Below are 26,961 nucleotides of genomic sequence, written 5' to 3'. Positions count from 1 at the left end.
CCGCCGCCGCCGCCGCCTGCCGCTCCGCCCGCCGCCTCAGTCGCCTCAGCCGCCGCTGCTTTCCCTCCCCGGCTCCGCCTGCTGCCGCCGCAACCCCCACAGCCAGTCAGCCACTCTCGCGAGATCTGCGGGAGAGACGAGACCCGGTAACAGGGCACTGACTCCCCAGTACAGTAGCAGGGCGCCCTACTGTACGCGCCCACCCGCCCGCCGGCACGTGACATGCGCCCCCTCCCTGATGCCAGCCCCCTGCCCGCCCGCCCGCCAGGAGGCGCCCACCCGCCGGCCCTCACCCCACACCCCTGGTTGGGGGGGGGGGATGTTGTGGGACGCGCCGCGTCGCAGCTGCTGCCGCCACCACCACTGTGGCTGTCGCTGTTGGCCAGACCCTGGGCGGCCTCGGCCCAGGGAGTTGGGGGACCAGGGGTGAGAAGGGGACTGCCATACTAAGCACAGGGAGCAGGCCTGAGCCCTGCTTTTCAGCGACCCCAAAGAGAGGATGTAGGGGGAAGGGCCTGTGAAGCGCAACTGAGCTCACTGCAGACAGGGGACACCGAGTCAGGGCCACCCCCTTCCTTGTGGGGCCCAGCCAGACCCAAACCCAAACCCAGACAGGCCCACCCATTGCCCGACTGGGCTGTCTCCTACCGCAGAGCCCTGGCCGCAGAGGCGGGCAAGGAACAGGAGAGGTGGTGCGGCGGTAAACCTTAGCTGCAGAAGGGGCTGCCTGGGATGAGGACGGGGCGCCGGCAGCAGTGGCGCGGAGGAGCAGACACCTAGCCCGTCCCTCCCCTCGCTCCCGCCGCTCCCCCTCCCCGCGCAAGGCAGCGGCTCTGGCCTCAGATGATCCCGCTCCCCCCTCCCCCCAACCGCAGCCCCGCACAGTCGGGCGGGCGGCGGGCGGCGGGCGGGCGCACTCACCGGCGGGGGGGAGCTGAGCATAGGACAGCAGCCGCACCGGGGCCGGGGTGCCCGCAGTGCCTGTTCCCGTTGGCTCTGCCCTTCCCCCCAAGCAACAATCAAAAAGAAACCCCACACTCACCCAAAAACCTTCAACCAGCCCCCTATGGGACCACAAATGCCCGCCTTCCTCCCCCTCCTCCTTCGGAGATTTGGGGAAGGGGGGCACCCTGCTCAAGGCTGAGCCCAGCCTGGGTTGCCGGCCAGCTCTGCGGATGAACCAGGCCCTGCCGAGCTTTCAGCCCCCAACCCACTCTTCCCCTCTGGAAGGACCCAGAATGGAGGAGAAAACCAAGCAAGATTTAGGAAATTCACGAGCTAAAAATGTCAGGAATTTCCTGGGAAACGCAGTTCCTTACGGGTTTCATTAACACAGGTCGCTCTCCCCTTTCACCCCCCCTCCCAGAAACAACTAAGTGTCAAAGAGAGCTCCCACCCCTCAAAAAGTAAAACATTAAGTAAGTAATGGTTTTTAGGTGGACAGCTAGTTTACCAACCATGAATTAACCAATGAATCTTTGGATAGTGACAGCCAAAGGGGGTCCCTGGTCTCTCAAAGGGACTCGGAAATAAGTGAATTCTACCTTCCTAGATCTAAATCATCATCTCGGGCCTGTTTTCTTTCTCCTAGATATACAGCAAATGCTCATACTCCCTCCCTGCAGTCTATAGTTCTAACAGTTGAAGGAAAGCTAAGGCCTATCTCCAGGGGAACTCCTGCCAATCCCCCTACATTCTCCTTATCACCTTCCGTAAGGGGCTCAGGGGATACTCACAGCTTTACTACTGGCTTTCTCAAACAATGGATTGCTGCCTCTATCCTTAGAAAAATTTGTCCCATCTGTGGGCTCCATTCCCACTGAACATCCCTCAACCCCCAAAGTAAGGAGCCTTCCCTCCCTCTTTTAGCCCCAGAGACTGTTGAGTACATAGTTGTTCAGGCTTCCTGGAAAAGAAAGGGGTAGAGAGGACTAATGATCAAGAAACCTAGACTAGTCTAAGACATAAGCCTTTCAATGCCTGAGCCCTCAAAGCCCCCTAATATATCCTTTCATCACCTAGGCAAACCTGCCTGCTAAGTATTCACAGCTTCCTTCTTCTTTTAGCCAGGGCCCCGTTCTAGCCAGCAGAAGCTTCTTTGGATCTGGGCTGATGTTTGCTACTTCCCGCTAAAGAGCAAGAAACAGGGCAAAGCACGATGGCTACCAAAGAGTAAACTGGAGTGGTCCTGTGGGAACCAGCCCCAGAACCACCCACCCATCCAGTGGTCCTTGAAATGGTTCCCTGAAGAGGAGGCCCATTCTGAGAGAAAGAAATCCAGACTTTGGACCCCATAAAGAATTTCTCCTTAGTTGGGCAGGGGCATTCTCCAGCATTGCGTAGTACACTTTTAGTGCGGATTTTTCTGAACTCCCTCCCTTGTCCCCAAGTCTGCAGGGAAGGGAAGAGAAGACCTGTTGGTGAACTTCCCACCGGGCAAAATTTCAAGTGAGAAAAAGGCAGTGGCACCTCCAAGCTCACACAGTAGCAATCAGGACCCTGGATAGACCCTGGCCCCAAAATGGGACATAAAGGATGAGTGGCAGGGTCTCGGAACAGAGCTGAGTCGGGTATTATACTCCCAGCTGTAAAATGAGGCTAAGATCTGTTTAAGTCTGATATAGAAGAGCCGCTGTTCTTCTTCTCAGGTTTACCTTGCGCAGAACCAAGCTCTTGCCCCTTTAAGAGGGCTCACAGGAGCAAGAAGCCTAAAGAGATTGCGATGAGGGGGCACGCGCTTACGGTCCCTGCCATTCTTCTACGCTAATGACTGCTTTCTCCAGGACAGAAAACCAGGGTTTAAAACTCCCCACCTTCTTGGACCAACTTTAGAGTCTAAATTTCTTCACTGTCCCAAACGTTTACATCCAGGGTTCTGAAACAGTTTGAGTTTGGGAACACCCTGATTTTCTGAAAAAGTGTCTGTCACCAGAAACTGAGTTCTTAGTTCCCCAGCGCAAAGGCAAATGATGAAGTTTCTAGGCAAAACACAAGTTAAATATCATTTGCATGCTTACTCTGGGAATTTTAAGCTCAAATCAGCAAATAACTGAGACCTGGATCTCTCCACATAAATAGGCACTTATGTTATTCTATTTATTATATATATACAAAATTTCTGCCATTATATACCAGTTTCTCTATTTTACAAATGGTATCTAAAAGGTAAACAAGGTTAACAATGGCTTTTTCAAAACAATTCAATGATAAGTGGGATATTTAGCACATTTTCACTACTCAAAAAGTTAATTTCAGGATAAGCCTGTAAATGTGGGGCTTTGGTCAGACTGGGGAGGGGATGGTGGTGAAAGGCGGCTTTCCTTAGGTTAGATAATATAGTAGCCTTAAAAGGCAGCCTGGGAAGAATGAATATTGACTCGAAAGTCTTAAAAAGTTTAGAACCTTCAAAAGAATTTCAAAGTTAGATTTGCATCCTAACATTGAAACTCCATTAGAAAATTTGTAGATTTGAAAAGACTTCTAGCCACTTGTTAATTACCTAAATAATATACTTAGTAAATGAAAAGTCAGTTCCAGTGTCTGGCTTTTTGAATTTGTTATTTTGAAACAAACAGTTGTAAAATTAAATTGATAATTTCAATACAATATGGGAAAGGCAAAGGGGAAACGAAATATATCAATATGCAGCAAAATATCTGTGTTAATTAAAATTCGTCAAAAATATTCCCTTTCTACTCAAAGTTTGCTTACTTTAAAAAATCTGATGTGTTTATATTTCTTGTGCTCTTTTATTAATACTACACACACATTTTGAGAACAGAGATTGCTTTATTTTCAATCCCACTATCTCTGTCGTTAACAAACCCTTACTAACAAAAAATTGTTCACAAGTGAAACAAACATTAGACAGAACAAGAAGGAAAAAAGCTTCACTTTTCCTCAGCCTGAACCATGGGTGATTCTAAATAATTTAGTTTTGAAAAGTAAAAATTAACACACACATTTATAAAATAAACTGGGAAGGAGGGAATCTACTGGGTAATAAACCCTTTTGACTATATGGAGTTCCCAAAAGACAATATGCTGATTAATACCACAGATTACCAAAATAAAAGAGAAGCAAGAACATTAGAAATTGTTTTCAATTGCTACTTTAAATGCCTTTTTAAAACTAGACAATTATCTTCAATATCTAAATCATTAAAACTAAGTGGAATGTTGAATTCCAAGTGTTCATAGTGGAGGAATTACCCATTTCTTCTCATGGCTATCTTCCAGGAAAATGAAGGGTAAATGTTCACGTTTAACAACAAAGACTAATAGTAATAGTATTTCATCAATCATTTTTTAAATGCACATTGTCCTTCTATAGCTCACCTAATCTGTAAAATTATACCTCTCCAATGCTATTTTAATGTTTAAAGATATGAATTAAACATCCAAAATCTGAAGAGAACAATCCATGTGACAGAACCCTCGCATTTCACAAAATGTTTTCATTCTAAGCATTTGCAAAAGAGTTAAATAAACGTAGCACGCATTCTAAATTCGATCAAAGATTCCAAGAACCCGATATTTTATGTACCCAAAAGGCCCAAACAGAACCGATGCAAATGTCAATAGCTCATTCTCTTCCGGCTGATGCTTAAAAGGTTTTACTAGTACCCAAAGGAATGAAATCAGCAACTCTCCACACTCTAGTCAACACTCCAATTTTCAAAGCAGCAATTCGCAAACGTTAGTTTGGGCTGGAAGCAGTGGGGGGTCTTGAAGTAATAAAAAAAAAATTCCTTTTCTCCTCTGACAGTCTACCAAAAGAAGTCAAACCAAATTCCGTCTATTGTAAAGCACTGGGACCTCCCTTCCAAGGACACGGGAAACAAGCATAGACACCGCTGCCAAAAAGCTCTCCGAAAGCACCTGGCCCGACAGAACGAATTAGAACCCTCAAGAGGGTCCCTCACAGACAGCGGAAATGAAGGTGGCATTAATTCAGGGGCAGACAGCAACGAGCCAAAGAAAGTTGCCCTAGCCGGACTTGGGCCTTTCTCTACCCAAGTTCAGAATCAAGGCAGATATATTTGTGAGGGTCCCTTCTACAGACATATCAGCCGCCTCCGGAGCCCACTGTCGCTCAAAGGTAAGACCCCCAACTTCGCATCCGTTCCTTTTGCCCCCGAACAAAGGCAGACGAAGCTGTAGAGCTGACCTAGCTCCGTGGGGCTGCGAAAATGCCTTGTTCGGGCCACTCATCCTTGGGCCTGCCTTCATTTGCGATGTCAGTACCAATGTATTATTTTTTATTTTTACAACGCATCCTGGGCGGGTGTATGCGTTGCGGGGGTGGGGGTTGAACAGAGGAGAGGAGGGGTTGGTAGTGAAGCCTAGAACCCTCCTTCTTCTCCCCTCCTGCCAGGGCTGTTGTGCAGGGAGTGTCAGCCACGTTTGGCGCACTGTCCCAGGCCCGGGGCGAAGGTGGTCAGGAGAAATGGGGCTTAGGGATTGCTAAGCAAACGGCACCACTGGTGGTCTACAAGCGTCTGCGGAGGTAGGATTGTCTCTTTTTTTCTCCCCCTTTTTTTAAGTGGCGTGTGATTTTGTTCTTTTTTGGAGGTGGGAGTTCGTTCGTTCGTTCGTGCGCTACGGGGGGGGGGGGGGGGATGTTGCTGCACTGCCAGAGTCCCCGGAGGGAGGGTGCGAGGATGTCTACAATGGTACAGTAATTATTCCTGGGGCATAAGAGCGCAATTAGAGGGGACGGGGTGGGCGGCACCTCGAGTTGTGGCAGTGGCAGCACGGAAGGTCGCGAGGGGCTTACCCGGGCGGGCGGGCGCTGTCCTGCCGCAGGTGAGGGAGGGCGCGGGCTGGAGGGAGGGAGGGCGCGCGCGAGGCAGGCGCTAGGCTGGCGCGAGGAAAGGGGGAGGGGAGCAGGGAGAGGAGGACGCGCGCGCGCACACCTGTCCTGGACAGCGGCGCGAGCCGAGCGGCGCCTCACTCCGGCTCTGCCGGCTGAGGAGGAAGGAGGGCAGGCTGGCGGGCGGGGGCGGGACGCCGAGGGGAGGAGGAGGAGGCGGCTCGGACGGCTGGCTCGGCTCTCGCTCGTTCTCCCTCCCGCGGGCAAGTTCGGCTCACACCCTGCCTCTCCCGCTCACTCACAGCCCCCTTGACTCTCCCTCCTCCTCCTCCTTCCCCTGCGGGATCCGCTCGTCGCCGCCGCAGACGGCAAGTCGTGGCAGCCAGACGTCGGCGCGTAACCCGGCGCTCCGTGCGTGACTCCGAGCGACGTCAGCGCGCGTTCCGCGTTACCCACCATCTCTCCCCCATCCTCTCCCCGTGGCTCGCGCCCTCCGCCCTCGCGTCCCTCCGTTTCAGTTGCCGTGGCGGCGGGCGGCGGGCGGCGAGCGCGCTCCCGCCGCCTCCCTCTTGCGCGTGCGCGCGCCTTCTCCGCCGTTGGCGCGTCAGCAGCCGGCGGCCGAGGCCTTGAGGCGCGTCCGAGGAGGGGGCAGCCTGTGGCCTCTTCGCCCGCACTTCCTCCACTCACCGCCCGTGGCGCCCCTAGGAGGACTCAGTCCATCGTTGGGCTTTGAAGGCTGGAGCGAGGCTCAGGCGGGGCAAGAACCCCGTTGGGCCTGCATCAGCTCCAACTTAGGGCCCTAAGCGGCGTTACTGGTGCAGCTACCACCCTGTCGCCCTCTCCCCCCGCCCCCGTTCTGCCCGCACGTCTCGGGAGGCAATAGGCCTTTCATCTCCCGGGAGGGTCTCACCTTGGCCTTCAGTCGCCCGCCGAGAGGGCTAGAAGGGCAGAATTAGCATAAAAAAGAAAGCAGCGAGACCAGGTTCAGGCTCTAGCCCCAGGAATCCTTGACAGGAAGCGTGGGGCTGCTGCCCAGCCTCCCACGCAGTGTAGGTGAAGCTGGGCCCCTTTGAGGGACTGTGACTAAGGACAAAACCCTGATAAATATTATTTATGCGTCCTTGGGCTGAGAGGGAGAAAGTGGAAGAGACGAGTTATTTTTCATAAATTGCTACGCAAGAACGAAATGCAGAACTATTAAATGTCCTTTAAGAGTTTTCTTGAAATTTTACCAGTTTGACAGGATTTTTGGTGCATAGCAACTTTTTCCCCTCACTTTGTATGCTGTCACATCTCCCATCCTGTAACACCGCGTACGTGGAAGATGGATCAATTAAAGATTATCAGCTGCAAATAAATAGAAGGTGTCACTTATTTAAATAGGTCTCAAAGAAATTAGTCTGCACTTTAGGAAAATTTAGTCACTGGCCTAACTTATTTAACTGAGTATATTTTATTTCGAAGTTACCTTGCAATACACAGTAAAATATCCTTTTAATAGGCAGTATTAGACTTTTAAACTCATTTATTATAGGCCCAGACCTTTTTTAAAGGAAGCTTATCTAGTTAAGCCTCTGAGGCAAGTAGGAGTGAGATGAAATTAACCCCATTTTATAGATGAGAAAATCGAGTTACAAAAATGTAAGTCAGTTGTTCAGAGTTGCAAGGAGTCTGTCACCGATAGAGGGAAACACCTTAGGTCTTTTATTACCTACTTTATCCACTAAGCCAAAGATCCCTCAATTGTTTACTTCTAGGTGTCTTTGGATGTCCCTCTCCCCCTCCCCATGTATTATAAGCAGTGCTTAATTTGGTAGGTATTCCTGGAGACCCCAAATCCCAGAGGACTGGTTTGAGGTTGGAATTTTCTGCCATAGAAAACTATAGCTGAGCAATAAGTTATTGTGAAACAATTCGGATTCCATACTAACAGCAAAATGTTTATTAATCCCTAGTTAGGGGTAAAATTTTTTAGACAGGTTTAAGAATGATGGGTCATTTCTTTTGAATTGCTTCTTTATTCACCTCATCTTTAGGTGGCAGCACTACTATATAAATATCTTTAAAACTACAGTCTTCTGCAACTTGATATCCTAAAGAGTGTTTTGTCCTAAATACATCCAATTCTATTGTGGAGATTAGAAATATGAAATCATACCTGAGAATTAGAATACTTAAGAAGTTCTAGAGGAGGAAAAACAGAAAGGCTTTCAAAAGAGAAAGTAATACATGGAGTTACTGAAGGGAAAGATTTGAAGGTTTTTAAAAAGCTTTTTTTTTTTTTTAGCTGTATAAGGAGCAAGTAGCATCTTCACTCTAAGCCTGATCTTGTATTGAACCAGCACAAAATAACCTTTCAAAGCAAACCATAGTTTCTCAATACAGCATATTAAGAATTTTATAAGTTTAAACTTGCTAGTTGTATATTGCTAGTATTCTAACTACAATTTTATTTTTTAAGTAAGTGCTCTACCCAACGTTGCACTTGAACTCATGACCTCCAAATCAAGAGTCGCATGCTCTACCAACTGAGCCAGCCAGGCACCTGTACTTACAATTTTAGATTTGGGGTGCAATTTTCTTCATTAAACTGCATCAAGCTTGTGAGAATCCCAAATAGCACCTTATTGTTGACCCTTGTGGAAGAGAAGAACTCTTCTTGGCTCCTTTCTTTGCTTCCTAAATTGTTCATGTACAAACTAAACCACCATTACTCAAACTCAAAAAAGTGATAATTTCAGTTAAACTATATATAAACTGATAGCAACTCACAGATATCCTATATCTTATTGCTGCAGTGTTTGAGGGTAATAAATTGTGATGTATGGGGGCTATTTGGATAAAAAATTCTCTAAGTAGAACTTTATCATAATTTTGTGTATTTACAGTAGTTCTCTCTGTACCCCTTTGTCCAAGCTACCAAACAAAATTGAATTTACATGCGTTTCAAAATAGACTGCATTAGATTTATGGTATACACTGTGAAAGAATATAGAAGTATGACCATCAGGAGTGGGAGAGCACATTATTTCTGGGTAGAGGATCAAGGGTTAATAAAGTCTTTCTTGATGGCAGCTTCCATCTTTCTCAGGTTAAACTTGGAGAGAGTCTCAAGCAAACTGGTAGAGCCCAAACTCAGCAGTATTCTGTTAAGATTTTTAAGCTCTCTGGTGCCAGCAAATCATGCAGCCTGGGGGCCTTTGCTCCAAACTTCTGCCAACTCCATTTTGGCAGTAGGGTGTTCTGTTGAACAAAGTTTGCACGTGTTTGGGGTGTGAAGTGGTTCCTCAGGCATTTATCTGGTTTTATTCCAGTTTGGGGACTTGAAGACAAGAGTCAGAAGCACGAGACTTGTCTAGTTCATATGTGCCCTGACAGACTACGTTAGTTATCTTGAATTTCCACTTAAGCAAGGGCAGGTTTTTCTTTGTTGGTGTAGAATTTATTGAAGTGGACCGCTTACTTCTTAAATGCTGACATGATCTTGAACCAGTTCTCAAAAGCAGGTAAGCAGAACCCTCTCTTGTTGAGGGCACAGAGCTGTGGCAAATCACTCTTCATCCTCCTACCTACATTATCACCATATATCGCTTAAGAGCAAAAAGGCCAGTAATTATTTAGACTTGATCTCACTGTCATAATTATGAGCCTCTGATCTTTTTGGTATTGATTGTCTGGTTTCATCTTTTTTACCTACTTTTTCCCGTCCCAGAGCCATTGGTTAACACCACTTGACCCAGATATGTGTGCTAATTCGTGTTATTTCAGGGAGCCTCTCTTCCTGTGGGAAACATATACATTCACAATTTCCATTATTTGTTTCAAATAATCCTGATAGAAAATCCTTCCATAATCTGGGTTAACAGAGTTTGAAAGCCATTAAACTGCTATTGGATTTTTTTTTCTTTTTTGTTTTTGTCTTCCTGGTTTAAGAGTAATGGAAAGAAAAAAGTGCAAAAGTAGAGGTTACAGATAGATATTGGAATGATGCTATTACTTTTAACCATGATCAGTGGAATGTCAATTTGTAAGATATAGTATGGTAACTTGAAAATGGTTGTTATATTTGATACTTTTACCAAGAGTGTGGCCTAAATTCCAATTTGCACCTTTCCCAAGTCAAAACTGACCTATGGGAGAAGTTAGAAAGGAAAAGGAAACCTGGGCCTTTCCAAGGAGTGAATCTATCTGGAATGAAAGTACTATTGAATGTTATTGCACATTTTATGATGACCCCCAAATTCCTTTGTTTACTTTAAAATATAAATGAGCTGTTATTTTACTACCTGGAGCAGTGTCTACATACAACCAGATTACACTGCCCTCTGAAGCTAATTTAGATGATTTTTATAACCAAATGCAGTGGCACTTTGCAATTAGATAATCAGTTGGTTTCTTTCAGTGGTGAGTAAAATACATCAAGGGAAAAATCAAGATAATCCTCCCTGGGAAAAATACAAGGTAAGTTCTTTCTTTAATATTTTGTGCTCTAGTATTTTTATTTTTGAGTATATTTTTTCTTATCTACTTAGATACTCAAAATTAAGTATTAAATATAAATGGAATGTAAGTATATTGATTAGTTTTTTTACTTCCTAGCTAGTAAATCGATATTTACTTGATAAATATGTTTATAGAGAAGAAATCCTTTTATTAACCTTTAACGTTTCTTTTTTTTAGTAATCACTATACCCAAGGTGGGGCTCAAACTCACGACCTCGAGATCAAGAGTCACATGCTCTTCCGACTGACACAGCCAGGCACCCCGAGAAGAAATGTTATTAAATTACTATTCTGGAATTCTATTTATATGTATATATATATTCTATAAACATATTACAGGTGATGTTTAGATGGCATTTTATTTATTTATTTTTGCCTTGAATTTCCTTTTGGAAAGTATTACCTGCTATATGAAGACGAGTTCTCAGAACTCACCACTGTTTATCAGTCAGGCTTATTTTCTTAAATCATTTATTGAACAATATCTATCAACTGCCTGTTTGCCAGCCATCATAGCAGGTGCTTCAACATAACCAAATCCCTGTTCCTATAGAGTTTCCAGTTTAGTAAGACAGGTAATAAACAAATATATAATGCTGGATAGTGATAAGTACTAAAAAGAAAAGAAATGCAGTAAAGGGGCAAGAGTTCATTGTGTGATTGTTTGTGTGCATGCCTCCCACCTGATATTTTAAATAGCGTGATCAAGGAATCCTTGAGGAAGTAACATTGGGGCAGAGAGCTGAAATAGTCATGAGAATATCTAGGGAGATGTTCTAGACATAATGAAAAATTTATGCCTCATAAAGTCACCCAACTATAATCCAGGTAACAACCCATGTGGCAACTATGTATACATCTTTTTTTTTCTTGAGGGAGAAAAACTCTTCAAATTTCCTGTGTACACATTAGGTTTTCAGAAAAGTTTATCATTTAATATCATTATTGCTGCTCTGTATTTCCCATGGTTATTATTCCATTACTTAATACAGTAAGATTTATGATAGATAAAGCTTCACAATTCCTTATCTGCAATTCCAAATTCCAAAACATTTTTTTTTCTTAATTTTTTGGTGTAAAAACTGATCTGAACTGACATGACTCTATTTATAAAGTCTTCATTATTCCATTTGGTGTGATATTGATGCATTTCATTATGGAAACATGTGTTTGATTAGAGGCCACTGCCAGGACAACACAGGGTATGTAAAATATAGATAGCATAATATGTTACATTCCTAAAATATAAAAAAAAATTTAATTCAGAAACCTATCTGGCCCCAAGAATTTTGGATAAAGAATTGCATATCTACCAGATTTATTTTTGTTTCTCTCATTAAATATCACTATTGATGTTAATCTTTAGATATCTTTTATTCAAAGTATAATGTTTATATAGTGCTCTTATTATGTACATGGCACTATGTAAATATATTAGCTCATAAACTCCTCACAACAGCCTTATAAGTAAGTTTTACTTTCCTCATTTTACAAATGAGAAAACTAAGGTGCAGACAGATTAAGGAAACTGCCAAAATCACACAGTTACTAAGTGACAGAGCTAAGAATTGAACCTAGACAATTTTCCTTCCTAGCTTGCATTCTTTGCCAATAAACTAACTCTCCCTCTCCCTATCCCTTTCTCTCTCTCCTCTGCTTTGGAGAAGTTTAAATATCAGCCCTTTCTAAAAGCATGGGTTTTTTTACTATGAAATATCATACGTCAAAATTTTACATTTTCTTTACAAATATCCTTCAACATATTTTTTTTCATTTTATTTTATTTGGCCCTGGTGCAATTTCAGCCAATTTGTTTTCAATTGAGATCACAGATTTACTTATCCTCATTCTCAGTCTTATAGATTCTCATGTTAACCTCATCTTTAACCACCCTTTTCTTCACTGAATATCCTTGCATAATGATGAAACACCTCCTTTATTATTATGGCCTTGTCAGATGTCAGATCACATTTAAAAATTTGCATCTCGTTTAATGAGAAGTACCACCTGCTAAATAAAGCTCTGTCACTGATGTGTAGGTTTCTCTCACTCAATGGATTACATAACTGCTTCAGACAACTTTATTCTAGGCATATTAAACTCACATTTTTGAATTGAAACTGATTTGGTTTTCATTAGTTTGTCCTCAGGTAAGAATTCTCCACTACCTATTAGAAACTGAGATCATTTTTATATTGATTCATTGATTGATTGCAAGATTGAGTATATTTTATGAAGTTACCGAAAGACTATCATAACTGTGTAACACAGGGTCACTTTGAGTAAGTATATTATATTGAACTTTCCAAGTATCTATTCTTGATCATCCTAGAAATACATTGTGAGACATTAAACAAGTCACTTTAGTTCTCTGTGAAAATGAATGTGTTGCCCTTGAATACAAAGATGAAGGTTCTGACACACACACTCAGTAAAGCATTATCTTTTGTGTAATGTTGATAGACTTGTTCTGATCCAAACAATTTCTCAGGAGTCATTCAGCAGCTCGTGTTTGCCAAGTTTAGGGATGTAGTCAATGGCCACCAGAGCTAAAATGGAATCAAACCCATCAATTTTACCTCATTAGCATCATTTTGAACCAACGGAGCCAACAAGTCAGTTACTAAATTGCTGAGAAGGAAAATATATATGTGAATTGAGATTGGTGATAAAGTACATCGTTTATATAAAAAATTGAAGGCTTTACAAAGGATTACCTTGCGGACCTTTCTGCCTCTATCTCCTGAGGGAATCAAGAAGATGACCTTTTCTCCTAAGACCATGTTGAGGAGACATAGCTTGTCTCCAGCTAGTTCCTCTGAAATATTCTACATTGGTAGTATCCAACAAAATCTTTGAGGCACACCATATTTACCAAAGTGTAACAGTGTCTTGGAGGTGAAAATTTCATATTTATAGTTCATTCATCTCAACTGATTCTAAGCAATGACTTCAATGGATTCAAGTGATGAATAACAGCTCTTCTGTTTTTCCTAACCATTAGTTAAGAGATCCCTCCTCCATTCAGTGTGGTAGTCAAGAACATGGTTGGGGTAATCCAAGTTTTCTGATTCAAAACTCTGCTCTCAGATTCCTAACTATGTGATTTGGGGCAAATTACTTCATCTCTATAGGTCCATTTCCTCATGTGTTTGAAATGTGTTTGATTAGCGGTCACTCTAATACCAAATAAGGTATTACCTTATTCTTAATACCATAAGAAATACCAAATAAGGATGTTAATATCAACAGCCACATAGGTATAGTATGAGGATTGAATTAGTTAATTCATAAAAAGCATTTACAAGAGGATTTGGCACATAGTAAGTGCTCCATAAATGTGAACTCCCACCCTGTGGCACTAACTTTTCCTACCTCTCTCAAGATCCAAGCCAAGTTCTTGGTCTCTGTCTGTCTCTCTCTCTGTCTCTTTTCTTCATTCAAGTCACAGGCCTTGACCTGATTAAAACTCCTCTTCCTCATAACTAGATTAATCAACTGCATTGTTCTCAAAAACCTTCAAGTATTCTTTCCTTTTCTTGATTTTGGACCACTATACTTACTTCTGCTATCTGAATACCCCTTAATGGCTTCTCTAGGTAGTGTGTCTTCCATGTACACATTGAAAGGTTTTTCCTCATTACTACAGTATCAGTTCCTTGAGAGTAGGGACTGTATCTCAATTACTCTATTACTCCAGTGCCTCCCCTCCCTGCCGCACAGTTTATGTTAAAGAAAAGTTTGTTGAATAAATAAATTCATTTGGCCTTTGTATTTTCTGCCAATTTTGTCCTGGGTATTCTATTCTGAACCTCCAGTTTTCCTGAAAGTTCTCTTGTTCCTTTTACGTCTGGAAATTTTAAGTCACCTGGTAATGCTGAGATCCCATCCTGGATCATCACAGTTTTTTGCCTGACAGATATAAGAGGTTCATTTTGCCACACAATCCATTAATTTGTTAATGGAAAGAAATTTCTCATTTAATTCTCCTAGATTTTGAAATTAAATTACTTAATTAAATTAAATCACTTATAATCTCTTGGCTCCAGCTAGGACAATTATTCTCTTTAAAATCTATCATTATCTTTGAGAGAGGGATTCTATTTTGTAGAACTCTTCATCTGATTACTTATTTGAAGATATGGCCATACTACCTTCAGTTTCTTTACCTGCAGAATAAGCATCAACTTCAGGTGCCTGGCTGGCTCAGTTGTTGGAGCATGTGAACTCTTGATTTGGGGGTTGTGAATTCAAGTTCCACACTGGTTATGGAGATTACTACTAAAAAAGAAGCAGCAGAAACAGCAGCAGCAGCAGCAGCAGCAGCTCTCTCTCACGTGGAGTAGGTCAGGATGAACTAGATCAATCTCTTAACATTTTTCTTTTTAAGACATACAAAAGACCTATGTAACACATGTATTAGCTATAAAGCTTGATAATATATGATAATAAAAAGAACTATCCAATCAAGAACTAGGAACATTTCCTAATAACTTGCATCTACCTCCACCTGGGCTTCTCCTCTATCTCTTCCTTTGTCCTCAAGGGTGCCCAGTGTCCTGAATTTCATGCTTATCTTTCCATTGCTGTATTCTTTTTAAAATTTAGTTTTATGACAAGTGTACCTATGCTAAAACAATATTTTGTTTGACCCATATGTTTTTGAGCTTTAGAAAAATGCTCTCAGAATGGGAGAAGATATTTGCAAATGACACATCATAAAAAGAGCTAGATTCCAAAATCTATAAGAGTTTATTAACACCCAAAGAACAAATAATCCAATCAAGAAATGGAAGAAGACATGAACAGACATTTCTCCAAAGAAGACATACAAATGGCCAACAGACACATCAAAAATGCTCAACACCACTCGGCAATAGGGAATACAAATCAAACCCACAATGAGATGCCACCTCACAATGATCAGAATGGCTAAAATGAGCAACTCAAAAAATGATAGATGTTGGTGAGAATGCAGAGAAAGGGGAATGCTCTTACACTGTTGGTGAGAATGCAAGCTGGTACAGCCACTCTGGAAAACGGTATGGGGGTTCCTCAAAAAGTTAAAAATAGAGCTATCCTATGATCCAGCAATTGCACTACTAGGTGTTTACCCCAAAGATACAAATGTGGTGATCTAATGGGGTACTTGCACCCCAATGTTTATAGCAGCAATGTCCATGATAGCCAAACTATGGAAAGAGCCAAGATGTCCATTGACAGATGGATAGACAAAGAAGATATGATATATATATATTATATATATAAGATATATATATATAATATATATATATATCTTGCCATTGAAATCTTGCCATTTTCAACGATGTTGATGGGACTAGAGGTTATTATGCTAAGCAAAATAAGTAATTCAAAGAAAGACAAATACTGTATGATTTCACTCATGTGTGGAATTTAAGAAACAAAACAGAAGAGCATAGGGGAAAGGAAGGGAAAAAAAACAACACAAAATTAGAGAGGGAGACAAACCATAAGAGATTCTTAATCATAGGAAACACACTGAGGGTTGCTGGAGGGGAGGCGGATAGAGGGATGGGGTAACTAGATGATGGGCATTAAGGAGGGCATATGATGTAATGAACACTGGGTGTTATAGAAAACTGTTGAATCACTGACCTCTATCTCTGAAACTAATATATGTTAATTAATTGAATTTAAATTTAAAAAAAGAAAAATGCTGTCATCCAATATATAGTTTGCCCTTTTTACTCAACACTATGTTGCCAATATTCATTCATGTTGTATATAATGATTGTTGATTTTCAGTATCATCTTCAATATCATTCTATTATATGAATATATTGCAGTTTACTCTCCTATTGATAAAGAGTTGAGTTGTTTCTAGCCTTTTAAAAAATTATAAACATCATTGCTATAAAAATTCTTATGTATGCCTCCTGGTCATACATGTGAAGTGTTTCTCCTGGTTATATATCTAAGAGTAGGATTGCTGCGTTGGAGAGTATACAAATATTCAACTTTGTGAGATAAGTAATGCCAAATAGTTTTCAATTCTCTCACGGTTTACAAGAATCCTACTTTCTCCCAATATTTGGTATTGTTACATGTAACTTTTGCCAGTCTGGTGGGGGTGACATGTTATATATCTGCTTTTAATAGGATGGAAGAAGGAGTCCTCTTAAAGCTTTCTAAACTTCCTCTTTCTTTCTATATATTAAGAGCTTGCAGCCTCATTTGACATTACTGTGCTTGGGAGTTCCTTTGAGAGAAAGTATTTATTTGTCTGATAGTTTCTGCTAATGGTATAGAAACTGAGATGGGATGGAGTCTGCTAACTGGGTAGTTTACATGTTGTTTTTAAGTTGATCTTGCATACACATACTAAAATTTCTTGTTAATGCTCTACAGAAATGGAAATTACATTCTTTAATATTGGCCCATTAATTGGATCTTGAGTTTACTGCAAAACTATTTTAAATAAAAGCTTTTTTCAATCTGTTGATCTGGAATATTTCCACTGAATCAAATTTAGTAAATACATCTTTGTATATTTCTTTGTATTTTAGTTGTACCAAAGAGATCCAACTTACCTTCTTTTGATACAGTTACATTTACATGATGTGGCACAAATTGATCTCTATTTATATAGCTAAAGGAATTTCAAAACTCCAAATGATTATCTTACTCCTGTTACCCACTGAGCTGACCCATACATGTTAGCCAGGGAAATAACTCCAAACAGAGGGTGCTAATACACTGTGCCCTAAAATGTGTGGGGTTTTTTAATTGAAAAAGCCATCTTGTATATAAATAGTTTTCATCAATAACTAAAAACATATAGATATGAAAAGGAAGAATTCAAGACAAATGGCTATATATATATATATATATATATATATATAAGAACTTGTTTTTTAAAGCCCCTTGTGTTTATTGTCTTTAAAAACAAACACCAGTTTGTCATTTGTCTATTTTTTCTTGCCTTTGAATGAAAGATTTTTGAAGGGGGGGGCTGTGTATTTGTTTTATGTTTCTTATGTTTCTTTATTATATTGTTAAATATAGTATTATATCCCAAAAGGGAACTCAGAATATTAATTGAGTGCAAAAGTCCCCGCTGTACCATTAATATTTGTTGACTAACAAAATGACTGAGTGAATATTCATGACCAAACCATAAGAAAGTTGTAGCTACTTTCTTTCCTATGGTACAGCATTTATTATTGGAAACAATCATCCATCAGGGTGAATACATTTATGTCAGGTGAGTGTTTTTCAACTTTGTTTATATAGCTAACACTGTATTTAGTCAAGTTGCTATCAGCCATTGGTTTCTTTAAGTCCGAGTGTTAAGCTTCATTTCCTCATTCCTATGATGCCAGGTATTCACGTTCTGTATTGATCAAGGGACATCAGGTGCTTCTGTGACAAGACTGACTTCTTCCACAAGCTCCAAGTAATGCCTTTTCTTTGTATCATGCAGCATGTGAGAGATTTTTTGTTGTTTGTTTGCTTTTGGTATTTTGTAAGTGGTGATCTATAAGATGGGGCAAATCCAGAGGTTAAGTCTTTATTTCTCACATGAATTGCAACATGACAACATCCTTACCTGTAGTAGTCAGCCTGCAAGATGGCCCTCAGTGATTCCTACTTCCTGGTATTTACATTCTTGTGTGTTCCCCCTCCCCTATATTGTACATGGATTGGTCTGTATAACCAACAGAATGTGGCAGAAGTAGTGGTATGTCACTTGTAAGATTAGGTTATAAAAGACTGTAAGAACCCAGGGGCCACAGGCCAAATCAGAACCTCAGTTGGTTCTATAAGGTACTTTCTCTGAGACTGGGAAGTGCCAACCCAGATCCTGAGCTAAAAAGGCCCAAGTCTTTCTTGGACCTTGAAAAGTAAAAGACAGAAAAACTTGTATATGTAAATAGAAGTAAGTAGGAATTTTACTAAAAGATAGTGGGAAAAAGAGAGCACCTAATAAGAAATGAAATACTGACAGAGGCTAGCACATGGTTGAATCTTAAAAAAATCCTAAGGGAAAGAAGCCAGTCACAAAAGACCAGATATTGTATGATACTGTTTGTATGTAATGTCCAGAATATGTGAATTTATAGACACAGAAGATAGATTGCTAGTTGCCTAGAACTGCAGGGATGTGAGTAGGGGGAGCTTGGGGTATGATAGCTTAGTTCAGAGTTTCTTTTGGAAGTCATGAAAATGTTTAACATTGAGTGTGGTAATAACTGGAAAACTCTGTGAATATACTAAAGCTATTCACTTGTATATTTTGAATGGGTCAGTCATAGTATATGAATTATATCTCAATAAAGCTGTTAAAAAAAAGACTTTGGCTTCCATTTTGGGCTTTCTAGCTCTTCCATCACTTCCAACACTCTGGAGGAAGCCAGCTTCCATGTTTTGAGGACACTTAGACAACCCACTCATGGAAAGGCTTATGTAGTGAGGAAACTTGTGAATGATATTTGCTAGTTAGTTTGTAGTTTCCTATTATGAGTGATATTAGGCTATTCAATATGTTTATTTTTATTTATTTGAGAGAGAGAGCAGGAGGAGTGGCAGAAGGAGAGGGAGAGAGAGAATCCTCAAGCAGACTGCCTACTGAGGATGGAGCCGGTGGTGGGGCTCAATCCCAGGACCCCAAATTCATGACCTGAAATGAAATCAAGAGCTGGCAGCTTAGCTGACTGAGCCAACTAGGCACCTTAAGCCAAATTTAATATTTTTAAAGACATTTGTAGGAGGATAACAAGAAATATAAACATTAAATCCGTATTCCATGACATTAAGAGACATCTTTAACCCCAATGTATAGTACATGAAGGCCAAAAGTGATCGAGAAATGACAAATGACTTAACAAGCCAGAGAATGGTAAAACTTAGAGACTGCAGAGGAAAAAGACAACAGTAACAAGATGGATTTGTTCCATGGAACCTGAGAATGCCACAGGATTTGGAGGGGTGAAGAATATATGCAGGCATATTGTGGGTTTAGAAAGTATCCCAATACTTTCTTAACCAGTGCAAATAAAAGTTATGTTTATACTATTACTGTAAGTATGCAATAGCACTATGTCTAAAAAGCCAATGTACATACCTTAATTTAAAAATGCTTGATTGCTAAAAAATGCTAACCATAATCTGAGCTTTCAGTGGCTCATAATCACTGATTATAGAACACTGTAACAAATATAATAAGGAAAAAGTTTGAAATATCACAATAATTACCAAAATGTGGGGCATCTGGGTAGCTCAGTGGTTGAGTGTCTGCCTTTGGCTCAGGTCGTGATCCCGGGGTCCTGGGATTGAATCCTGCATTAGGCTACCCACGGGGAGCCTGCTTCTCCCTCTGCCTGTGTCTCTGCCTCTCTGTGTCTCTCATAAATATATAAATAAAATATTAAAAAAAAAAGAATTACCAAAGTGTAACACAGAGACATTAAGTGAGCAAATGCTGTTGGAAAAATGGTGCCGATAGGTTTGTTCAACACAGAGTTGCCACAAACCATTGATTTGTAAAAAACATTCTCTCAGCTAGCCCATTCATTTCCTTTAGATCTTGCTCAAAAGTAATCTTTTTTTTTAAGTTTTTATTTATTTATTCATGAGAGACACAGAGAGAGAGAGAAGCAGAGACATAGGCAGAGGGAGAAGCAGGCTCCACACAGGGAGCTCAATGTGGGACTCGAATCTAGATCCAGGGATCACACCCTTAGCCAAAGGCAGACACTCAACCACTGAGCCACCCAGGGGTCTTGCTCAAAAGTAATCTTAACAGAGGGACCTTCCATGGTCACCCTATATTAAATAGCATCCGTCATCATCATCTTCCTTAACTTGCTTTATTTGTGTCACAGCATATGGTTAGAGATGTTATATATTTACTTGCCTAATTATTATGTATCTACCTTGACTAAAACGTAAGCTGTTGCTGGCAAAGACTTTCTCTGTTTGTGCTCACTACTGTATCTTCAGCACCTCGTACAGCACCTGGTACACAGTAGATACATGATGAAAATTCGTTGGCTGAATGAATCAATCAATACTCAAAAGTGTTGATAATATGCTTTTTCTCTTTTAATTAGTTAATATGATTAGTTATCACAATAAATTCTCTGATCTCAAACTATTCTTGCATTCCTGATGTGATCCTACTCAGTCTGGTATTTAATTTTTAAAAAATGCTTCTGAATTTTATTTGCTAGTATTTTAGTTAATATTTTCTCAGTACCTTTTTAAAAATTGTGGCAGCTTTGTCAGATTTTGTTTTTGTATTTACTTTGGATTGAAACAAATGAATGTCTTTTTCTCCCCCCTCAAGGCAGCCTAGATTTATTTTGCTAACAGAAGAGAGATGAGTTTGCTCTATTTTGTATAACCAGGATTATTTCAGCCCATATTGTTCTTTATTGTCTGAGACTGAGTTTTCTCTCAACTTTTCTTTTATTATTTTTTTTCTTTATTTTTTATTTTTTTATTTTTTTTTTATTTTTTTTTTTATTGGTGTTCAATTTACTAACATACAGAATAACACCCAGTGCCCGTCACCCATTCACTCCCACCCCCCGCCCTCCTCCCCTTCTACCACCCCTAGTTCGTTTCCCAGAGTTAGCAGTCTTTACGTTCTGTCTCCCTTTCTGATATTTCCCACACATTTCTTCTCCCTTCCCTTATTTTCCCTTTCACTATTATTTATATTCCCCAAATGAATGAGAACATATAATGTTTGTCCTTCTCCGACTGACTTACTTCACTCAGCATAATACCCTCCAGTCAACTTTTCTTTTAAATGTATTTCTTTTGTAAAAAAAAGATTTTATTTATTTGTGTGTGTGTGTGTGAGAGAGAGAGAGAGAGAGAGAGAGAGCGCGTGAGCAGGGAGAAAGGCAGAGGAGGAGGAGGGGGAGGGAGAGAGAAAGGGAGAGAATCTCAAGCAGACTCCATGCAGAGCCCAACACGAGGCTGAATCTCACAACCCTGAGATCACAACCTGAGCCAAAACCAAGAGTCAGACACTTAACTGATTGTGCCACCCTCTCACCTCCAATATTTAACTGATATTTAATTGATGACTAAAGATAATTGTTAGGAATATCATTTCTATGTGTTGGCACAGTGATACCCTCATTGGCTGTTGGCAGTAAGTAGGTATGTTTACTGTGACCTGAAAGACACCCAGACTTGCTATGCATTTAAAATTTTGTCAGCATTCTCATTTTTTGCTGTTCCTTCTTGACTTTTCTCTCAGAAATCTGCATGTTTATTTGTTCCTTATCATCTCCCATGGGTTCTAAAAATAACCCACTTGTTAAAATTGCGCCTAAGATTAAAGTCAATAGGCTTTAGCCTGAAGGAATCCATTGTGGCAAAATGAAAGACATTAACAAGTTTTGACATCTTTTTTGGTTGTTTAGTTTTTTCCTGTATGCTTACTATTCTATTCTACATTACTATGCTATTAGATAGAATATAAGAAGAAAGGCAATACAGAGTTACCTGGGTTCAAATCATGGCTAGTTCTGGGCTTTTGGGCAAGAAGCATAAATTTTCTAAGCCTCAGCAAAATGGGGAGAATGATTATATTTACTACATATGGTTGTTATAAGGCATAAGTGGTTTAATACATGTAAAACACTTAGAATGGTGCCTAGAAGATAGCCCCCGAGTTTAACTTTTATTATTATTATTACTAGATTCCCAGAGTAGCTTTGCCTGGTATTCTTCAAGTGCCCGATGAACACAGATGAAGATGTTCAAGGCTCTATTGAAATGTTTTTGCATCTTAAGTTTGGTGTTATAATTTTACAGTATTAACAGCATCCTTATCATATTACCCTTAGCCCTCTATAAGACTCCACTCAGCTAGGCCAGTCTATTTATTTCTCCTAATCCATCATGCATATTTGCAACTTTCCTGCATTGGGGGATGTACTCTTATCCAACTTCTCTCCAAATGCTACCCATCCTTTGAATTCTTCATGGAATCTGTCCTGGATATATCAATCTTTCCCTTTTGAGAATTCATAACTAAACTTCTCAAGTAAGTATATATAAGGATGCAAATAAATGAAAATGATTTATCTAGGAATTACCTTCAATTCTGTGTGTGTGCAAGTATGTGTATGAAATAATGTGCAAACTCTGACATCTTAACTATCAGGGTGCACATTATTGTGACATGATGAACAATTTATAGTTACATACCATTGTACTGAGGCACCATCACTGAGATCTGCCAATCTAGGCAAATCATCTGGTCCTTGTCTTAGATCAGAGATCTTGTGCTGTGAACTTGTACTGTATTATTTTTTTCTAATGTATTAATTTTATATAATTTAAAAATAATCACAAGATTGGAAAGTGTGATTGAAAGTTTTACAGCTATAGAACTTAATCCCAACCAAGTGAGAAATTTCTTTCTCTGCATTAAGTAGGCAGTCAATAAATATTTATAAATGAAGGAATCAAAAGATAAACTAGTGATGGGGAAATACTATAAAAAATAGTTTCCAGATAATTATAGTGGAAATTTAACAGATCTATTAAGGAAAAAAAGAGCCTTCCTATTATTAAACTTGCCTCACTCTGGTATTCCCACAGTGTTTTATTCACATTTTTATTACTGCATTTACAGTGTTGGATTATAATTTATGTTTAAAAATAACTGTCTCCTTTTCTAAACTGTGAACAATTAGAGCACAGCATCTGGATCTTATTCCTTCTTATAATCCTGGGACACATTGTACGATCCAATTAATGTGTGGAAAGGATAAATGACAGTTGATTTTGAGATTAAAATATTATTTTTTTCTCTGATAAAAGGATGTATCTCCTTACTCCTTTGTTCTCAAATATATATATATATATATATATATATATATATATAAAGATTTTATTTATTCATTCATGAGAGACACACACACACAGAGAGGCAGAGACACAGGCAGAGGGAGAAGCAGGCTCCACGCAGGGAGCCCCACGTGGGACTCAGTCCCAGGTCTCCAGGATCACATCCTGGGCCGAAGGCAGGTGCCAAACCACTGAGCCACCCGGGCTGCCCTCTCAAATATATTTTAATTCAGTTTTCCTTCTCATTAATCTACAGTAGAAGCAGTGGGTAAAGCTGGCTGATTTTGATTTGATCAAAGAGGGGCACTTGGAGCACAATCCATTATCTGACTCTTGGTTTTTGGCTCAGGTATTGATCTCAGGGTCATGAGATCAAGCCACACATCAGGCTCTGTGCACAGTAGGGAGTCGGCTTGAGGATTCTCTCCTTCTGCCCCCCCTCCAATTTGTACTCACACTCTCTAAAGTAAATAAATAGATCTTTTTAAAAAATAGACAAAGAACTTGAATAGATATGTCTCCAAAGAATATATACAAATGGACAACAAGAACATGGCAAGATGCTCAACATCATTAGTCATTAGGGAAATGTGAATCAAAACCAAAATGAGATAATACTTCATTCACTAGGGTGATCAGTAAAAAACAACAATAATTTTTTTAAAAGGAGGGGGTGCCTGGCTGGCTCAGTCAGAAGAGTGTGCAACTCTTGATCTCAGGATCATGACTTTGAGCCCTGTGTTGGTATAGATTACTTAAATGAATTTTAAAAAAAAGAATTTAAAGCAACATCAACAGAAAATAACAAGTGTTAATGAAGATGTGAAGTAATTGGAAATCTCCTACATTGCTGATGGGAACGTAAGTGGATGAAGCCTACTGTGGAAAAGTTTGGCAGTTCCTGAAGAAGTTAAATATAGAATTACATATGATCTGATAATTCTACTTCTGGATATATATCCCAAAGAACAGAAAACAGATGTTCAAATAAAGACTTGTACATGAATATTCAAAGCAGCCAAAAGGTAGAGGCAACCCAAATATCCACCAACAGATGAACTGATAAACAAAATATGATATATCCATATGAAATTTTACTCAGTCATAACAAGGAATAAATACTAATATATGCTACAACCTGGATGAAGCTTGAAAACATTACACTTAGTGAAAGAAGCTAAGCACAAAGGTCAAATATTCTATTTATATGAAATACCTAAAATAGGCAAATCTGGATACTGATACAAGTCAGTTTCTATGGCCCAATGGAGACAGAGAGCAGATTAGTGGTGCCAGGGGCTAAGGGAAGGATGGAAGAGGAAATGACTGCTTAACGGGTACAAGATTTTTGTTGGGGATGATGAAAAAGTTCTGAAATTGGATGATGTTGACTGTTGTACAACATTGTAAATGTACTTAGTACTACTGAATCGTATACTTTAAAAAGTTAAATAGTAAACTGTATGTTATATATATTTTACCACAATAAAAAAAAGTAACACCTTACCCTTTGACCCAGGAATTTCAAATTTAGGAATCTACTAGGAGGAAATAATAGGATGGATAAAAAGATATAGCCCCCACTCCCCAAAAAAAAGCCCAACTGGGACAGTCCAGAATTAGAGTTGGCCAAGTAAATTATGATATCTCCATATTATGGAATACTGTGAAGTTATCAAAAATCATATTGGATAATATTTTATGTACCTGGAGGAATGTTCTGGATAATATGTCTAACAAACAGAGACATAGATCACAGAACAGATATAGTGATTATCTTTTTTTTTTTTAAGATTTTTTTGTTTAAGAGAGAGGGAGAGAGTGGGGAGAAGCAGAGGGGAAGGAAGAAGGACAAGCATATTCTGCACAGAGCCAGATGTGGGGCTGGATGTGGGGCTGGATGTGGGGCTGGATGTGGGGCTGGACGTGGGGCTTGATCCTAGGACCCTGAGGTCATGACCTGAACTGAAACCAGGAGTTGGATGCTTAACCAACTGAGCCACCGAAGAGCCCCTATAAGGATTACCTTTTTAACAAGATAAAAATTATTGTGAAGGGACCAGAAGGATATACACAAAAAAGTTAGCCATGGTTATTTTTGGTTGCTGAGGTTATTATAGGTGAGTTTTCATAGTGTTCCTTTAATTTTATGTGTATTTTCTAGGTTTGATACTTTGAAAATGAGTTACTTTTGTAACTTGAAAAGAATAAACAGGGGCTCCTGAGTGGCTCAGTCTGTTAAGCATCTGCTTTTGCTTCAGGTCATGGTCCCAGGATCCTGGGATGGAGTCCTGAGTCCTCCTGGCTCCCTGCTCCGTGGGGAGCCTGCTTCTCCATCTCCCTCTGCCTTTCCCCCTGCTTGTACTCTTCTGTGCTCTCTCTCTTGCAAATAAATAAGTAGTCTTTTTTAAAAAAAAGAATTAACCATGAGTTCTATTTACAGCAAGGAAGCTATCCCAGGATCATTATAAAAATCTAGAAAAATCATATTTATGGGAGAAAATAAAAAGCACTTAGCATCCAACTACTTAATGAGAAATACTGTAATTGGCATACTTTCTTTGTTTTCTTTTCTTTTCCTTTTTTAAAAGATTTTATTTATTTATTCATGAGAGACACAGAGAGGCAGAGACATAGGTAGAGAGAGAAGCAGGCTCCCTGCGTGGAGCCTGATGTGGAACTCAATCCCAGGACCCCAGGATCTTGCCCTGAGCCAAAGGCAGATGCTCAACCACTGAGCCACCTAGGCATCCCTGACATGTTTTCTTTCATATGCATTACTGCTTATACCTGCACTCACTTTGTGTGTGTGTGTGTGTGTGTGAGTTAGTAAATCGTATATAGAATATATTAATTACTTCAGTTACTATACATCAATCACTGTAAATTAATAATCAATATAAAAGGACTGCATGACCATCGTAAATGTGGTTACAGAAGTACTTTATAAAAGTCTACGGGTCCCACAATACTTCCTCAAGTCCATTCTAAACAAGTAACTAGGGCCTCCAACTCTATGGTCAACTAATATTTGACAAAGCAGAAAAGACTATCCACTGGAAAAAGGACAGTCTCTTCAATAAATGGTGCTGGGAAAAGTGGACAGCCACGTACAGAAGAATGAAACTAGACCATTCTTTTACACCATACACAAAGATAAACTCAAAATGGATGAAAGATCTAAATGTGAGACAAGAATCCATCAAAATCCTAGAGGAGAACAGGCAACATCCTTTTTGAACTTGGCCACAGCAACTTCTTGCAAGATACATCCATGAAGGCAAGGGAAAAAAAAGCAAAAATGAATTATTGGTACTTAATCAAGATAAATAGTTTCTGCACAGCAAAAGAAACAGTCAACAAAACTAAAAGACAACCTACAGAATGGGAGAAGATATTTGCAAATGACCTATCAGATAAAGGGCTAGTGTCAAAAATCTATAAAGAACTTATTAAACTCAACAGCAAAGAAACAAATAATCCAATCATGAAATGGGTAAAAGACATGAACAGAAACTTCACCAAAGAAGACATTACATGTGGCCAAGAAGCACATGAGAAAATGCTCCTCATCACTGGCCATCAGGGAAATACAAATCAAAACCACAATCACAATGAGATACCACCTCACACCAGTGAGAATGGGGCAAATTAACAAGGCAGGAAACAACAAATGTTGGAGAGGATGTGGAGAAAGGGGAACCCTCTTGCACTATTGGTGGGAATGTGAACTGGTGCAGCCACTCTGGAAAACTGCGTGGAGGTTCCTCAAAGAGTTAAAAATA

The 26,961-nt window shown here is 40.1% G+C and overlaps 1 protein-coding gene across 5 annotated transcripts in view; it reads left to right on the top strand.

Annotated features, from left to right (window-relative positions):
- The first annotated feature begins 299 nt into the window (after window positions 1-299).
- NRG2 (neuregulin 2) overlaps window positions 300-26,961 on the top strand; it is a 246,465-nt gene continuing 219,803 nt past the window's right edge. For 3 of the 5 annotated variants that reach the window (XM_038530316.1, XM_038530315.1, XM_038530311.1), the window contains exons 1-2: window positions 300-5,101; window positions 5,378-5,509. The gene's annotated coding sequence lies outside the window, so the exon portion shown is untranslated. Of the gene's footprint in view, window positions 5,102-5,361; window positions 5,510-26,961 lie in introns of those variants that run through there. The other 2 variants (XM_038530314.1, XM_038530312.1) reach the window with 2 other exon arrangements.

Source organism: Canis lupus, chromosome 2 (genome assembly GCF_011100685.1).
Source record: "Canis lupus familiaris isolate Mischka breed German Shepherd chromosome 2, alternate assembly UU_Cfam_GSD_1.0, whole genome shotgun sequence".
Taxonomy (NCBI): Eukaryota; Metazoa; Chordata; class Mammalia; order Carnivora; family Canidae; genus Canis; species Canis lupus.
Note: the sequence above shows the minus strand (reverse complement) of the source record. Positions and strands in the feature narration are given on the sequence as shown.